Genomic DNA, 8234 nt, shown 5'->3' on the forward strand with positions numbered 1-8234 from the left:
CTAATTTTTATGTATTTTTTGTAGAGACAGGGTTTTGCCATGTTGCCCAGGATGGTCTCGAACTCTTGGACTCAACTGATTCTCCTGCCTTGGCCTCCCACAGTGCTGGGATTACAGGCGTGAGCCACTGTGCCCAGCTTTCATTATTTATTTTTAGTAATCCCCTAGCCTTGGACATACCATTTGCTTCTGATTTTTCACCGCTATTTTTAAAAACAAAGCACTGTCATGAATTTACATGGATGCAAATTTTGTGCACATCTCTAATTATTCCCCTAGGACATATTTCTAAAAGTGGAATTGCTAGACCAAAGGGTATAAACATTCTTCAAGATTTAAATGTGCATTAACAAACCGTCATCCAAAATAACCATGCCAATTACATTAATACGAACATCAACAGTATATAAATTTTACAACAGCATATATGTTTCTTTTTCTACAACATCTTCAGTCTCTTAAATTCCCAAATTTGATAGGTGATAAAAGATACCTTGTTTTAATTTGCATTTATCTGATTCCTAATGAGGTTGGACATTCTTTTAGGTTAACAGTTACTTGTATTTTTCGATGGATTGTTTTTTCAAACTCTATGTTCATTTCTTTTATTGAATTGCAAGAAACATTTGTAAATATGGCAATTTGTTATATGTTATATGTTACAATTATTTTTCCCCAGAAACTGGAGTATTTTATAAAAGACATGAAAGGATGCTGCTTGGAGTTTTCTTAAAAACACTTCCTTATTGGTAAAGACCATCCTGTGCTGATCATTAAGATTTAGAGCTTGAAAAAATCATGCAGATACTGCAGACCGCCCCCTTGTTTTTCCAGGTGAGGAAATTAACTCAGGACTAGTCCAAGGTTGCCTACTTAGTAACAAAGGCAGCAGCAGAGCCTGGATTGCCCCAGGTCCAAATTGGCGCTATATCTAGCTCTCCCCTGCCCCACCCAACATATACACACACCAGCTTATTGTCAATAGTCCATCTGTGTGTGAAGTTCACACACCCATTCATGGGGCTCTTAAGAGTTTTGGAACATTTATTAATGGCTTTTATGTCACCAGAAGCAACCACACTATCAACTGGGTTGTCAGTAATTAAAATCCTTAAAAGATGGATTTTTTTATTTATCAAAGGATGGATCTATTTATCAAAGAATGGATTTTTATTTATTAAAGCACCATCTAGCCAATACCAAACCCATAACCAAAACAACACAAACACACAGGAATGAGTTGCTTTCAGAAATACTGTCTCTGTTGTCACTTTCTTCTGTGAAACAGAGTGACTCCTAGCTATCATCATTATCAATAAACACATCTATTGATGAAGGACACCATGCTTCACCATTATGTGTAAAAATAATTGATGTCAGAGGGGGAAATTCAGGCACGTCCTTTCATCAGAACAAATAAGAGAAAGGAGCCAATCCATTCAACAGCACAGTGCTCTCAGCCAAGTCCTCCAGAAGGTGGATGAGACAAGATCTGGGGCTCGAGCCCCTCCCCAATGCGTGAGTGTTGCTATGGAACCCCACTTTATGTCTCCTTGCCTCTGTCTCTGAGATGATGCTAGAGCCTAGCATATTTCTTCCCTCTGGCTCTCCTCTTGCCTGCCTGCAGTTCTTCTTCTGTCTCCTTCGGTGGATCCCTTCTTACACTGCCCTTTGCACATTGGAGTTCCACCGGCCTCCATTCTTTTTTTTTTTTTTTTTTTTTTTTTTTTTTTTTTTTGAGACAAGATCTCACTCTATCACCAGGCTGGAGTGCAGTGGCGCCATCTCTGCTCACTGCAGCCTCCGCCTCCCAGGTTCAAGTGATTCTCTTGCCTCAGCCTCCCGAGTAGCTGGGACTACAGGCACCCGCCACCACGCCTGACAAATGTTTTTGTATTTTCAGTAGAGACAGGGTTTTGCCATGTTGGCCAGTCTGCAGGCTCCATTCTCGACCCTTTTCGCTTCCTACTCTACAGATTCTCCTTGGGTGGTCTTGCTCAATCCCACCGTTTCAACCATCCCCACTTGCTGATGAAATTCAAATGCACAGCTTTAGCTCACACATCTCCCCAGCATGTCAGACCCATATAACCAACAGCCCTGGGTCTCTCCAACTGTGTCTCATGGTGGCACAGCAGCCTCAGTGGGCCAAAACAGCAATCCAACCTTCCCCACTGGTCCACACTTCCTCCAATATGCCTAATAGCCTTCCAACACAAAAAGCTGGACACTTTACCATAACCTTGTATGTCCCCTGCACCAGTGCCTAGAATCAGCCATTTCTCCAAGGAGCCCTGGTTCCTTTCAGTAAATAATTATATTTAGAAGCCAAGATCTGGGTGTAAAATGTGCTCATTGCTAGAAGGCTGTCACTGCTCCCAGGGCCTCTCAGGGGTAGGGCTAAGGAATATATGTACATAGATACATTTATGTATAGTCATACATACACACACCTACAGCTGTATTTTGGTATCTTTGTATATCTTTATAAAATATACACATATAATCATGAATTGACCCCAATATCTCCAATTTTGACCCACCGCCAGTGAATTCATTTGAGTTTTCTCCCTCTCCACATTTGTAACTCCCTTCTCTAAGAAACCTGGCTTCCATGGCCCTCTATGCATTTCCTCATTTGATCAACCCACCTATGAACAGTTGCCTATGTCTGGCACAGCTCCTCCCCTGCCCTGCACAGATGCCCTCCTCACTTTGCTGGACTCTTTTACTTCCTGTTGGAACAGTGCTGCCCCTGCCCCCCACCCTGAGACACAGACCTCACGCAGCAGGAGCGCCAACACCCAGCACCAGTTCCCTGTACCTGCCACGCAGATATCCTGCTCTGCCAAGCACTGACATCCCCTGCCATGTCACCACTGCCACTGCCCTCACCCTGGCATGGCTGCCCCCATAGGGATGATCCTTGCCTATTCAGGCTCCAGCACTTCACGCAAGCCACCACAAGCCAGGCTGACCATGGTGGAAAGTAGGACTTAATACCCACCACCTTCCTGCAAAACTCAAAGAATTGTAGGCAGTATCGCATCTGAATCCTGAAGAGACTTTTGAGAAGAGGGGTTTTGACATTGATCAAAGTACAGTGCAGAGATCACTGCCTATTCTGCTTGTGCCTACGGCTGCTTGGCCTGGGAGCTGCACTTTCAGTCAAACTGACCATGAGAAGCAAGTCCTCCATCAAGCAGATTAACCCCACTGGGCCTTAACTGCTTGACATACTGGCATTTTAATGTAGTTCTGAAAGGCTGGGGTATAAGAAATGCTAGAGATTGAAAGCACTTTGCCAGTATGAATCTCATGGAAATGCCAAACTGAGATAATGAATCAACAAGCAGGGAAAACAAGCATGGTGGTTTCCATAGATGGGTAAGGATGTGGGCTTTGCAGAGCCTGTGTCCTGGCAGGTCCACTTGAGATTGCTGGCTGCATTTACCTCTCAATGAAAGTGAGAGCAGCAGATGGGTGGCGGAGCTGATAGAAAAAACAAGGAGACTCAGAGTCGGCAGAGAGTTCTAAATGCCATACATTTATGCTGCTCAAGTGTTCTCTAGAGACCTCAGAAACAAACAACCCCTTCCACATTCCCATTCAGTTGAGCACAGTCCTCCCAGGGCCCCAGATTCCCAGCCTAGCACATCACTCTTAGAATAAAGAAAGGGGGCTGGGGAGAAAGTCAGGGAGAAAAAAAGGAAAGATAAAAAAGCCAGCAGAACTCAGGTTGGAGGAGTGGGCCGTCTGAAACTGCCTGTTGTTCCCAGGCAACTTAAAGACAGCCTGACCCTAGGCTGGACTTTCTAGGTGTGCAGATCCAGAGAAAAGAGCAAACTCTTCCCTGTGTGCGTGTGCAGTCACCTGGACAAACAGAAACCCATTTGTGAGATGGAATTTCCATGGCAGGCAAGGGCTCTGATGGGAATGTGCAGGGCAGGAACATCTGTCCTGGTATTAAATGCATCATTCCCGTCTTCCCCGCACTGGGGCCATCTGCATGCAGAAGCAGACACTTCTTGCTCCCTTTCCAAACATACCACTGGATCAATTTAGAGCCTTGGTCTAAAAGCGGGGAAGGTGATTTTGTCCCCTAAGGGATGTTTGTCATGCCTGGAGATATTTTTGGTTGTCACAACGGAGAGGAGTGTGCTACTGGTATCTAGTTGGTAGAGGCCAGAGATGCTGCTAAACATCCTACAATATACGGGACAGCCCACATGGTAAATAATTACCCAGTCCAAAATGTCAATGGTGCCAAGGCCGTGGCACTCTGCTAGAGGCCAGCTTGTTACCACCCTTTTACTGCTGCACCCACAGCACTCTAACAACACACTATACCTTCTCTCACCAAATTACTCCTAAGTATCCTCGCTGGGAAGTGTTGCTAAGATGCTCATACCAAAGATCAAGACTGAGCAGGAGATTCCTTTTAATAAACACCTTGTCACCAAAGGACTGCACATGACTTCGAAAGCAACAGAAGCTAATACTGATGCCAGGGCCCACTAAGGAAAAACAAAGAAACATCAATACAGCTTGCCCCTGTGATGCCCAAGAGCCGATAGCCAAGAGATTTCGCCAGAGAAATCAAATTCAGTAACAACCCTTTCAAACCTCAACTTCTTTTATAAGCTTTCATTAAGCAACCGTGAAAACCTCCAAGTCCACCATTCAAACCGTGAATTGATCCTAAGATTCTTTCCCCTGCAGTGAGTTAAAAAAGAAAACGCTACTGCAGAAGTTTCAACCCTGAAGTTGAAAAACAATGTCTGGGAACAGTTAACGCAGCAAAGAAGTAAATTTTCCAAAACAAAGGCAGGAGGAAAGAGAAGTTTTGCCAACACACACCAACGGCAAACATCCAACACACTGGAAAAAAAAAAAAAAAAGGAAAGAAAGAAAGAAAAACCAGCACAGAAAAGAGTTACCCAAGAAATAGCTTTTGAAAGAGAGAAAATCTTACTCTGGTTGTCAAGGACAGCTAAGCAATGAAAAACTGGGAAGCAGACTCGCTGGTGTCATTTGCTCAGGAAGGGTCAGAGGTGGCCACAGGTTGGCTCTCTCTTCGCATCTGGGGCATCAATGCCCAGCCAGCCTGCAGGGTCTCCGGTCCCAACATCTCGAAGGATGGCTGCAGCCTCTCATCTCTGAAGGAATTAGAGCTGCTCTCCCACTGCTGAAAATATTTGAGATGTGCCAAGCAGATGGTCCCACGCTTATCAGCAGAAGCTTCCAATGGCATCATTCAGTGACACACTCGAGTGAAAATCTTCACGCCAATCCAGAGCAGGGTGTGAGCTGGTGACAATGCAAGGCGGTGGACCACCTTGAACCACTAAGGCCAGGCAGGGCTAAAGAGAAAGATGACCTGGAGAAACGCCACATGGAAGGGCAAAACCGCATGTGTAGTAGAAAGATAGAACCAGCTCAAGTTCCCTGCTCAGCGTCTAATAAGTCATGTGACCTCTGCCAAGCTCTCTAAGACTTGGTTTTCCCACCTGTAAAATGGAGCTAATAATATTAACTCAAAACATTGTAATGATGAGATGAGTCTATGTATAGACCCAGAGAGACATGCAAGAGACACATGGCTAGATAGTTAAGGATCTGTTCCCTTCTCACAACCCAGTTTCAGAGAGTATCCTGCTCAGTGTAGTATATAAGACTCATAGGGTGCAATGAAAAGCAAGCAAACCAAGGAGTGTGTTCAGGGGTGGAGGCAGGGGTCTGCACCATTGGCCATGCCCAGACTGCTTCCCAGCCTGGTCCGGGGACTCCTCCTGGGAGTAGCTGTTTCTGTTAGATGCAGACTTTCACCCGTGCAGTCGGGAACATGAAAGCTTCCCCGATCCCTGTTCTGCAGTTTTTTTTGTTTGGTTAGGTTTTTTGTTTTTCTATCTTTTAAAAACCAAAAATGTTCAATATGTTACCCATTTTTCAAAGAACCCAATGTGAAGCCCCAAAGGCTGAGAATTTTGGATCTCTTGGACCTCAGGTAGCCAAGCTTGAGATCCCAAGCCTGAAGACCCGCCCCTCACTCATGGTAGCATTTTCTCTTGTTCAAAGGGATCCTTCACAGTTACTGTGCCAAAGTATTAAGAGACCCCAGGGACCAACTATATCAAAAGGGATAAGAAGGCAATTTCAGACTCTGTGGGAAAGCGGACATAGGAACCCACAGATGAAGTTTCCCTCCAACTGTTTTCATAAGCAGTAAGACCATAGTCCCAGGGCAGAGCCAAACTACTCTTGTGGGAAGCCTGACCAGCAGCTCAGTCCTCCCAGTGGGAAGAAGAAAGGGGAGAGAAGAGAGCTTCCCTGAAGCCAGCGGGCATCTACTAGGTAGGTAGTGCTGAGCAGCAAATCAACAGACCAGGGGAACTCAGTCCTGAAGTTGGAAAGGTGTTCTCATTACCTGGTTCTGATGTTCCAAGGAAGAAGTTGTTCAGCCTCCTGGAGAACTTTAGTTTCCCAGAGGACGGTCAGAAACTAGAAAGGAAACGGGCACCATCTAGAGCAAACTGCAAGGCAGAAAAGAAGGAGCGCCTGGTGGGAAAGGATCAGACCCACAGAAGAAAACGTGATTAGGGAAAAATAACAGGCTGCCCAGGAAGGTTCCAGTCCCAGCAGGGGAGGAATTGATCCCGAAGGAAACGAGAGATGAAGGAGATGAGATGGGACAGAGGGATCCTCTCTGCTCCACATTCGTTGCTTCTCGGATCAGGGGCTGTCCAGCTGTTATGAACATTTCACCCTGTCCCTATGGGTGCTGTGAAACCTTGCTCAGAGTGACCAACTAGAAGGAGGACTCCAACGTCATTATGTAAGTCAACAGAACAGAGGGCCTCACCAATTTGCTTTTTCCAGTGCCTAACAGAAGTCTGTCCACATGGGCAGAGGACAACAAGCTGCACAATTTGGAAATTGATAATGGTCACAAGGTGACTGAAGAGCAAGCCACCAGGAAGCCAGGGTGGCCTGATGGCTTCTAGGTAGGGGGAGAGTCTCCAAAGGGGTTGGTGGCCGGCCAGGGGAGTCTGAAAGAGGTGGCTCTCTTTGCCCCCAGCTTGAGTGGGTGGCGGAAGGCCCCAGTTGTTTGGTGACTAATTGGCACCACTAACAAAGCAGGAACTATCGCAGATGGAGCTGGAGTCGCATTTGTGGTAGATAATGATTTATCCTTAGAGAAAATACAGCAACTCACTGTAAAAATAAAACTGCTTGCATTTAAGCCACAAATAGGTTGGCTATTTCTGTGCTTGGTTTGTCTTTGTGAGTAATCATTCTCTTCTTGAGAGGTGGGCAGAGTTTGAGGGGAAGAGCGAGTAACAAAGCAACTGAACCTGGGGAAGCGGAGGGTCTGGAGCTCCAACTTCCGGCGGAAGTTCTAGCATCCACCTCCAAGTCACACCTTCCAAAGTTCCCTAGAGAAACAACATCTCTCTTTCTCCCATCAAACAACCGAGAACCATAATGAAGGGTGCCTGGCGAAGGGCCTTATGGGAGCAGGGAAGAAGGAAGCTTATTTACCCACGGCCACGCAGTGGACCCATAAGTGGCAGTACACACAAGTGGCAGGTCCCTAAGTAGTAGAACCACTAAGTAGGATACAGTGGTAGAATCCCTAAGTAGACCATAAGTGGGAGAGCTCATAGACACACCAGTAGGTGGTAGAATTCCTTTCTTCCATCAGTGCTTTACCCTAAAGCTCCAAACCCTCTCCATGCCATGGGGTCTTCACTCAGCACTAAATCCAGGGAAGTCGAGAGAATTCAAGTCACATCCTAAGATGTGTTCCTCATCTGTACGGAACTCTTCTATGCCCTCAATGCCAAGCCTATATTCTGGGGAGATAACCATTAAGTGCCTCACAAAATCCCAGCACTCCCCTGCGTGTTAGAAAGATGGAGAGTCAGGAGGGCAGGGGGCTGGGCTGCACCAACAGAGGGAACGGTCAGTGCCTGAGTGCTCACTTTCACAGAAGAGGGCTCGAGTAAGAAGTGGAAACACATGGAAGGTCCACAGATGGCAGGCAACTAGCTTAGGACACATGGTCTCAGTTCACTATGCAGGAGCAGAACAACTTCAGGTAAGCTAGAAAGTTAGACTTGCAAACTTGACGGGAGGGACGAGTGATTATCCCATCCGTTTGATTGACAGAGTCTCAGCGTAGAACTGGTCTGCCCTCTGTCCCCTGGAGCTGCAAAAGAGGCTTCAGATCT

This window comes from Macaca mulatta, chromosome 4, assembly GCF_049350105.2.
Source record: "Macaca mulatta isolate MMU2019108-1 chromosome 4, T2T-MMU8v2.0, whole genome shotgun sequence".
Lineage (NCBI taxonomy): Eukaryota > Metazoa > Chordata > Mammalia > Primates > Cercopithecidae > Macaca > Macaca mulatta.